The sequence below is a fragment of the Schistocerca nitens genome, chromosome 2 (assembly GCF_023898315.1).
Source record: "Schistocerca nitens isolate TAMUIC-IGC-003100 chromosome 2, iqSchNite1.1, whole genome shotgun sequence".
Taxonomy (NCBI): Eukaryota; Metazoa; Arthropoda; class Insecta; order Orthoptera; family Acrididae; genus Schistocerca; species Schistocerca nitens.
Genome location: NC_064615.1, coordinates 699,270,841 through 699,280,615, shown reverse-complemented (window position 1 = coordinate 699,280,615; position 9,775 = coordinate 699,270,841).

The window sequence follows — 9,775 nt, the reverse complement described above, 5'->3', positions numbered from 1 at the left end:
GTACGTGCCAGTCGGTTGTATGCATCGAAAATGTGTGGTCGTGGAGACGTGACAGAATGGCAGAAAAAAACTATCGTGTTTGGTCGCGCCCATGAGCACACAGTGGATGAAGTTGCCAGAATTATTGTGTCTACAACGTATGATGTTGGCGTTCCACTCGCAGTCACGTAACACGGAATAAGAACAGTAGTCGTCAAAAATTCCTAACTGACAGGGGCCAGAGAGATGTGTCACACATTGTCAATCGAAATCGGTTGCAAATACCGTAGGTGCTGTTAGTGAATACTGGTTCCTCGCAACCAGTTTCCCAGCGAACGTTGCGTAGGGAATTGCATGCAGTGAACACTTCGGTGGCATACCTCTGTAAACAACATTGCTCACAGTACACAAATGGCTACAGGTCTTCGATCGACCAAACAACACAGAAACTAATAACTAACTTTATGAATCTTGTTTGGTGCGACTAGGGGCACAATATCAAATAAAAGTATCGACATTTCACTCAAGGTTAATGTTGTGTCGATTCCCTAAGGTCTCGACACAATGAGTGGCTAGGTGCACGCGAAACTAACGCAGACGGGCGTAAATTCTGAAACAGGAGACTGGATGAAAACTATAAAGAAAAGAAGAGAGATGTTAATATACTTAACTTTAATGTAGTCTTGTTCTTGTTGAAATACATCTCTTGCATAGTAGTAAGCAATTAGCAATGATACACATGGCGCCTTGCTAGGTAGTAGCGATGGACTAGCTGAAGGCTATTTAATCTGTCTCTCGGCAAATGAGAGGAAGACGTGATACGTCTTGTCGCAAGCTATGTCGTCCGTACAACTGGGGCGAGGTCATGTCCGTGTCTTGTGACCTGCCATGTGGTGGCGCTAGGATTGCGATTACACAGTGGCGACACGCGGGTCCGACATGTACTACAGGACCGCGGCCGATTTAAGTTACCACCTAGCAAGTGTGGTGTCTAGCGGTGACACCACATTCCTCCCCCGCAAATCGGCGAACGGTCGTGAGATAAGGCTTCCGCCCGCCGTGGGGAGGACCCCATGTTGACGTATGCGATGAGGTGGGGAGCCTAACAACAGGCGAGGCTGTGCCACCCGCACCCGGCCATTCGGTCCGAGGGGAGCTAGGAAACGCCTGCAAACCTAGTCCAGGGTGCACGTCAACATGAGGTGTATGCGCACGTAATGAGACAGAAGGGTCGACCTCCATGTGGTCGGAGCACCCGACGGGCGAAGACGACATCTGGTCCGGAGCGGGCAAGAGGTCCATGGCGGAGGACGGCTGGTCACGGGAAGCAAGCGGCGGCGCGTGACCCAGGGAGGCGCGAGGCGGCTGCAGCGAAGCGTCCGCTGCTGGCGGCGCCGGCGGCGGCTGCGGCGGCGCGACGCCATGAGGCAAAATGGAAGGCATCGTCGGTAACACCTGGGGAAGAGGCGAGCCAGTAGATGGGTCCCCAGGGCGCTGACCTGACGGCTCCGTCGCTGAAAGCAGACGGGGAGCGGCAGAACCCAGGCGACGACAGAGGCGCAGCTGATTGAGATGCCGACGCACCTCACCAGAGGCCCCCAAAACCAAATACATCGCGCGGCCGAGGCAGCGAAGAATGCGCCCTGCGAGCCAACGCTGTGAACCGCGATAGTTGCGATAATAGACAACGTCGCCAGGAGCAAAAGCAGGAGTCTGCCGCTGCACAGGAACCTGATGTGGCGGATGCAGCAAAGACATCAGAGTTCGATGAGATCGACCATGGAGCAATTCAGCCGGCGAGCGACCATCGCGGGGCTGAGAGCGATACGAAGACAAAAAGAGCAACAAAGCGTCCTCCCGAGAATGCGACTCTTTCAATGTCAACATCTGGGACTTGAAAGTCCGGACCAATCGTTCAGCGGCACCGTTGGACTGAGGCGAAAACGGCGCGGATGTCAGATGTTGAATACCATTGGCCGTGCAGAATGACTGAAATTCTGCGGACATGAATTGTGGGCCATTGTCGGAAACAATAGTCTGCGGAAGACCCTCAATGCAAAAGATAGCAGACAAGGCTTGGATTGTGGCAGAAGACGTCGTGGAAGACATCCGGACAACAAAAGGAAAATTACTGAAAGCATCGACCACAACCAACCATCGAGCATTCCAGAATGGACCAGCAAAATCTATGTGCAAGCGTTGCCAAGGGGAAGTGGCTTTCGGCCATGCAAAGAATTTCCGCGGCGGTGCGGATTGTTGTTCGGCACACGCCACGCAAGAGGAGCACATATTCGCAATCGCAGCATCGATTCCGAACCAAGTACAGTGCTGTCGAGCAAGTTGTTTCGTTCGCACTATACCCCAATGTCCTTGGTGAAGAAGCCGTAAGACAGAGGACTGTAACGAACGTGGGACTACGACTCGGGATTGATCATTATCGGAACGCAACAACAAAACACCACGTCGGACAAAAAGTCTCTCCTTGTGAGCAAAAAATCTGCGAACCAAAGGATCCTCGATCCGTGACTTTGACAAGGGCCATTGCGTAGCAACAAAACGCAAAACAGTAGCAAGGACAGGGTCAGCAGCTGTGGCAGTAGCTACACGACGAAAATCAATCGGAAACGATGCGACCACGTCATCGGCTTCCGAATCAATGAACATGCAAGCAAGTTCGGAAGAATCGAATGCTTTATCCTCAGCAACAGGCAAACGGGACAACGCATCAGCGTTTCCGTGCTTAGCAGTGGACCGATACAAGATATCGTAGCGGTACTGCGAGAGAAAAAGAGACCAGCGAATGAATTTCTGCGCTGTACGTGGAGGTACAGGCTTGTTCGGATGAAAAAGTGATGTCAAAGGTTTGTGGTCCGTGATGATTGTAAAGTGACGACCATACAAGAAGTCATGGAACTTGGTAACACCAAACACGAGAGCTAAAGCTTCTTTCTCTATTTGTGAATAATTTCTTTGCGCAGATGAGAGCAATTTGGACGCAAAGGCAATAGGGCGATCATGCGAGCCATCCTTGTGCGCAAGCACAGCACCGATCCCGAAATCCGATGCATCGACCATCAACAAAAGGGGTTTTCGGGGATCGAATGGCGTAAGGCAAGTATTTGAAAGTAACGCCGATTTCAACTGGCGAAAGGCGCGTTCGCATTCCGTCGTCCAGACGAACGGAACACCTTTACGGCGTAAGCGATGAAGCGGAGCTGAAATGGAAGAAGCATTGCGCACAAACCGATGATAATAAGTTACCTTACCCAGCACACTCTGTAGCTGTTTTAAGTTCTGCGGTGACGGCAAGTCCTGAATGGCACGAAGGTGCTCTGGACTCGGATGTATACCTTGGGCGTTAAGGACATGGCCCAGGTACGGTAAGTCACGAGCAAAAAACACACATTTGTCCTTCCTCAAGCGAAGACCATTCTGACGCAAGACCTGAAAGAAGGTCCGGAGATTCTGCAAATGTTCTGCTTCTGTCTTTCCTGAGATGACAATATCGTCCAGATAGTTCGCAGCCGTAGGGACCGACGCACAAATAGTTTGTAAATATTGCTGAAATAAAGCAGGGGCGGATGCACACCCGAATGGCAGTCTTTTGAAGCGATACAAGCCAAGATGCGTGTTAACCACTAAGACGCGCTGGGATTCTTCGTCCACAGGTATTTGCAAGTACGCATCTGCTAGGTCCAATTTTGAAAAATATTTTCCCGGGCACAGTTTGTCAAAAAGATCTTCCGGGCGGGGCAAAGGAAAAGTAGCAGTCACAAGTTGAGGATTCACAGTTGCCTTGAAGTCCACGCAAAGTCTCAATTTTCCGGAAGGTTTTGGCAAAATGACTAAGGGTGAGGCCCAGAGAGAAGCCTGCACACGTTCAATGACACCTTGAGATTCTAATGCGGCTAATGTTCTTGCGACCTCATCACGCAATGCGTGGGGAACATTGCGCGCTCTGAAAAATTTTGGTTGCGCGTTATCTTTCAGTTCCAAATGCGCTTCATAGTTCTTAGCGCAACCAAGGCCCGGTGCAAAAATGTCTGCAAATTCTTCACAAAGACTAGAAACACTGGCGGAAGGCACAGTCTGATTCACTGATAGGACCTGATTTACAATAGACATATTAAACAATTGAAACAAATCTAAGCCAAACAAGTTCACTGCACTAGAGGAACGAAGAACATAAAATGACACAAGTTTTGTCTGTCCCTTGTATGTTGCAAGAAGGCTGCACTGTCCTAACACAGGTATATGCTGTCCTGAGTAACTATGTAACTTAACATTTGCGGCACGCAATGGCGGGGCGCCCAATTGTTTGTACGTGTCGTGATTAATCAATGAAACTGCAGCTCCGGTATCGAGCTGGAATGGGATCACTTTTCCTGCAAAGTCTAAGTCCACAAAAAGTTTATTGTCTTGTTGACGACAAGAGCGACTGTCTCGTGCAATTTGAACTGATACAGGTCCAGAAGCACTTGCAACTTTACGGGATTTCCGGCGACGTCGACGCACACTTTGGGTGGGACGAACACAGTCACTGTTAGCTAAAGTGTCACTGGACGGGTGGGAATGTACTACATGGATGTCCATGGGTGAAGGTCCACGAGCCTGATTGTCCTGGGTTCGATTCCGGCGCGAAGCAAAGGGCCTGGAATTTGTGTGATTGTCTGATCTGAACTTCTTCTGGCAAACACTTTGTACATGTCCTTTCTTGTGACAGTAAAAGCAAATAGCTTGGCGTGACGGGCAATTTTCACGCGAATGTCTAGTGGCACACCGCGGGCAAGATTTCACTGCATTTGCTTGCTTACGCGGCGCACGTGGTTGCAAGCGAGGCTGCCGCTGCGAAGTCGGGCGCGAGGGCCGCTTAGCGTCCCGTGCAGCGGGCCCGGCGGGCCGATTAATGTGACACACTGCTGGCGAAGTTTCAAATGATTCCTGAGCAAAGTCAAGTGTGTCTTGCCTGTCCAATATGTCTATCACTTGTTGCAGGGAGGGATTAACGAGTTTCAAAATCTGTTCCCTTATGCGAACATCAGAAACGTTTTGTGCAATTGCATCACGCACCATAGTATCTGAATATGGGAGGCCACATTCACAGGCAAACGCGCAGTCTCTAGTAAGGCCTTGCAAAGTTGCTACCCACTCCCTGTTAGTCTGACCGGCGGTACGTTTTGTACGAAAAAACGTATACCGTTTTGCAACAACATTAACTGTTTCTTTGAAATAGGCATCTAAAGCCGACAAAATTTCCTCGTAGGACAGAGTTGCTACGTCGCGTCGGGGAAACAATTTCACTATCACCCGGTAGGTAGACACACCGACACAAGAAAGCAAAAACGGCTGCCGCTCTTTACCTTGAATTCCATAAGCAGTGAGGTGGAACCGGAACTGATCGGCCCACTCAGTCCATCTTTCGGTTGTGGCGTCAAAGGGCCTAAATGGCGGTGCGACAGCGTTGTGTGGCTGCGGTAGCGATGAAGCGGCGGGTGCCGCATCGGTTTGCAGCGCACGTTGACCCTGGACGAGCTGTCCAAGGGCTTCCAATAACGCCTGCGTCTGCTGATTCTGCAAGCGAAAAAATTCGGACAGTACATCTGGAGATTGCGGCGAAGCCATGACACAAGCAAATTAGAGCAAATAGAACACAAAGACTGCAACGTGGGCGCGGCACCACTCCTCGGCGCCAAAATATTGTTGTGTCGATTCCCTAAGGTCTCGACACAATGAGTGGCTAGGTGCACGCGAAACTAACGCAGACGGGCGTAAATTCTGAAACAGGAGACTGGATGAAAACTATAAAGAAAAGAAGAGAGATGTTAATATACTTAACTTTAATGTAGTCTTGTTCTTGTTGAAATACATCTCTTGCATAGTAGTAAGCAATTAGCAATGATACACATGGCGCCTTGCTAGGTAGTAGCGATGGACTAGCTGAAGGCTATTTAATCTGTCTCTCGGCAAATGAGAGGAAGACGTGATACGTCTTGTCGCAAGCTATGTCGTCCGTACAACTGGGGCGAGGTCATGTCCGTGTCTTGTGACCTGCCATGTGGTGGCGCTAGGATTGCGATTACACAGTGGCGACACGCGGGTCCGACATGTACTACAGGACCGCGGCCGATTTAAGTTACCACCTAGCAAGTGTGGTGTCTAGCGGTGACACCACAGTTAACATCGTCAGAAAATTACCGTATTCGTAAAAGTATCGGAAGAAAAGTATATTATCTATGATAAAAAGATTAGAATAGATACTCTCTATCGGCTACAATCTCTCTATCTATTTTTCAACTCTTTCTCCAATAGAGAGAGATAGACCATTTTCCGAAGTTCTAAGTAGAATCATAAAAGCGCAATATCAAGCGATACTTTTATTTTCATTGAGATTAAATTATTTTTCATAGTTTGGAACTTGAAATGTATAACTACGGAACAGACTGGAGACACACAGTCGATTTTCACAAGTTTTAAATAGAATAATACAAGCATCAAGTCTAGCTGTACTTTTATTTTCATTAGAGACTGCAATTCAAAAAAAGTTGAACTTGAAATACAGAATAACAGAACAGATATTAGAAAAATAAGTGAGTATTACCCAAGAGTAAAAAAAAATTCTACTTAAATTTCGAAGTATTCCTCCGTACAATATTCAAAAACAATATTTTATCCTGCTGTTACGCTTATAAAGTGTTACTTGACTTTACAACATGTCTTTAAAAATAAACGCTCGAAGGGCACCTATATCTCTGGAATTGCCTAGTGCTCGTTGGTTATATTGTACCACTGGGGAAATAAAACTTCCTGTCTTCCCGTTTTTCTAAAGCATTAGCCCACAGCGGTGACACAGGTATTGCCAAATAAAGGCTCATTCCATCTGTTTAATCAGCCAAAGTAGGTTCGAAAGAAGCGACTGTTCCATCTTTTTCGTTTGCTGTGTGTTAATGTCTTACGATTACTCCAGAAGTCATATACTCTTTCAAGAGAATAATTACTGTCCGGGTGCAGGCTGTGGAGGTGTTTCCTCGAGATGAAATGGGTCCACTGACAAGCCCAACATCGTCTCTCACTGGTGAAAAAGAAACCTGCTATGCATTCGTCTTCCACCAGAACTTTGGGCCATATAATGAACCACATCATTATTCCGTTCTGGGCAAGAATGTTTCGAGGAATTCTGGATCTGCAAGAGGTTTCTTGTGTAACACTCCCAGATAACCTCTATCAATCGTAATTAGTTCACTTGGAACGCATGGACTGAGGTGTTCAATCTCCGTCGTTGCGGTGGACGATTGATTGGTCCGGGTCAGGATGGCTGCGCAAAGCTTTCTGTGTGCCGTGGAGCCCATACCTATACACGTCACTGCTGTCACCAGAATGTTTCTTCAGCTGTTCATGAGTGCAGTTTTACGCTAATATCGGACAGCGCACATGTGCAACGTAAGGCGCCACTGGTGTTGACGGGCTTGGAAGAGGTAAACCTGAACGCCGACCACTAGCTAAGGCCAGCAAGGTTTCACAGCAGTATTTTTCTGGTAAGATTTTAACTTTCGATCTTCTGGGAAGAATTTTTGCTTTTCACAAATCATTACACCGAAATAAAGGTCACAAATGATTACCTTCCCATCTTTATGAAACTGAGCAACTGGTGCGTCACCTAACAGCTACTATATCGATAGGGTGTTAAACTTTCCGCAAAGAATCAGTGGGATTAGCTGTCTGAATGTGGCTGACCACAGAACACATTCAGAAGAATGACGACTCCATATCACACTCATTTCGTATCAGATGATACTCTTACCTCTCAGGTATCTCTCTCTGTATTCGTCAGAACGTGTCATCTAAACTACAGAGAAACGTCTAATAAAATATCTATAATTCTTACTAAACATCTCGTGAGAATTTACAGCTGTGTACTTGACAGAAATTGTAACATGATGTCTATCTGATGGAGAAGTTACTCTACCGGCATAATCTAAGATGAATAGTTGAGCAAATCACGATTTACTGCTTTCTCGTACAAGACTTACGATATTTTTCGTATTGCCATTCATCCCTAACTTCTTACCAGACAGAATGATTCCGAGAACCAGAGGGTTACATCGACACTGAAATTTGTCTGTTTCTAATAGTGTGCTCATAAGGTTCACAAATTAAATTTTTTCTCAGCCAGCAATGCAGCTTACTTCTGTTCGGAAATCAATTAATACTATTGGGTTGTTGCAATAGTACGTAGCGGTTTTCCATAAATTTAATAAACACAACAGACACGCGTAACAGAGACCTCATCAATAATATATTCTCCTTCATTATTTACAGCAGTCTGTCAACGCTGGGGCAGCTTTTCGGTTCCGCTACTGCAGAAATCACGCACTATTGAGACTAAGAACTCGTCGAGCCGTGTTCAGAGCGCATTTTCATTCGGAAAACAAGTTCCTTGAAAATTGTTCGACGGAGAGTTGAAAAAGTGAAAATCTGAGGGCGCAAGGGTGAATAAGGCGGGTGCCGAATGACTTCCCAACTGAACTCGTGTGTAGTGTTTTTTGTCAGTCCAACAGAATGCGAGCGGGCGTTATCGTTGAGAAGCATCACTTCACGCAGTCTTCCAGGTCGTTGTTGGATTGCGTCGGCAAGACTTCTCAGCTGTTGACAATAAGTGTCAGCAGTGACGGTTACACCTCGGGAAGAAATTCGTAGTACACCACACCGTCGCTGTTCCATCATATGCATAACATTGTCTGTTGTGGATGGGCGCAGTTCTTTGTATGGAGAGTTGCTTTGTTTCGGCTCAACCATTCCTTTCTTGTCCTTATATTCCCACGAAGGCACCACTTCTTGTCACCAGTAACGATACAAGAGTTGAACGATCGGTGTTGTTTACGAGCCAACTGATGATGTGCAAGCAGATATGCACATATGGCAACCCGCTGATTTTTATAATTTTGGCTTGGAGCGTGCCGTACCCATTCACCCGATTTTTGAACCTTCCCCAATGAATGAAAATGTTGCACGATGATGTAATGACTGCAGTTCATCAGATTTGGCAGTTCACGTGTACACTGACGTGGATCATTGTGGATTAATGTGTTTAAATGATCTTCATAAAACCCCGAAGATCTTCACGAACGTGGAGAGTCAATAACGTCAATAACGTCAGATCACAAAATGACAATATACAAACTCAAATAGCAACAGTGAACTTCAAACAAAAAACAACAATCGACAAATAAACCCACATCAACCCGAATACCGACATGTAAAACAAAACGCTGCGAACTTATGCACAAACTAAGAAAATACGGCGCGTCTATATGGGAAGATGCCTTTCTTCCGCTTGTAATAGCTGTGTTCTCGATAACAGTGTATTAAAACGAAAGTGTTTGGATACATAAATATCAAGAACACAGCTGTTAACGGACTTATAAGTTGTGAATAAAGAGAAGTGAATAATATTGCAGCCGGCCGGAGTGGACAAGCGGCTCTAGGCGCTAAAGTCTGGAACAGCGCGACGGCTACGGTCGCAGGTTCGAATCCTGCCTCGGGCATGGATGTGTGTGATGTCCTTAGGTTAGTTTGGTTTAAGTAGTTCTAAGTCTAGGGGACTAATGACCTCAAATGTTAAGTCCCATAGTGCCCAGAGCCATTTGAACCATTTGAAGACCATAGTGCTCAAAAAATGGTTCAAATGGCTCTGAGCACTATGGGACTCAACTTCTGAGGTCATTAGTCCCCTAGAACTTAGAACTAGTTAAACCTAACTAACCTAAGGACATCACACACATCCATCATCATCGCCCAA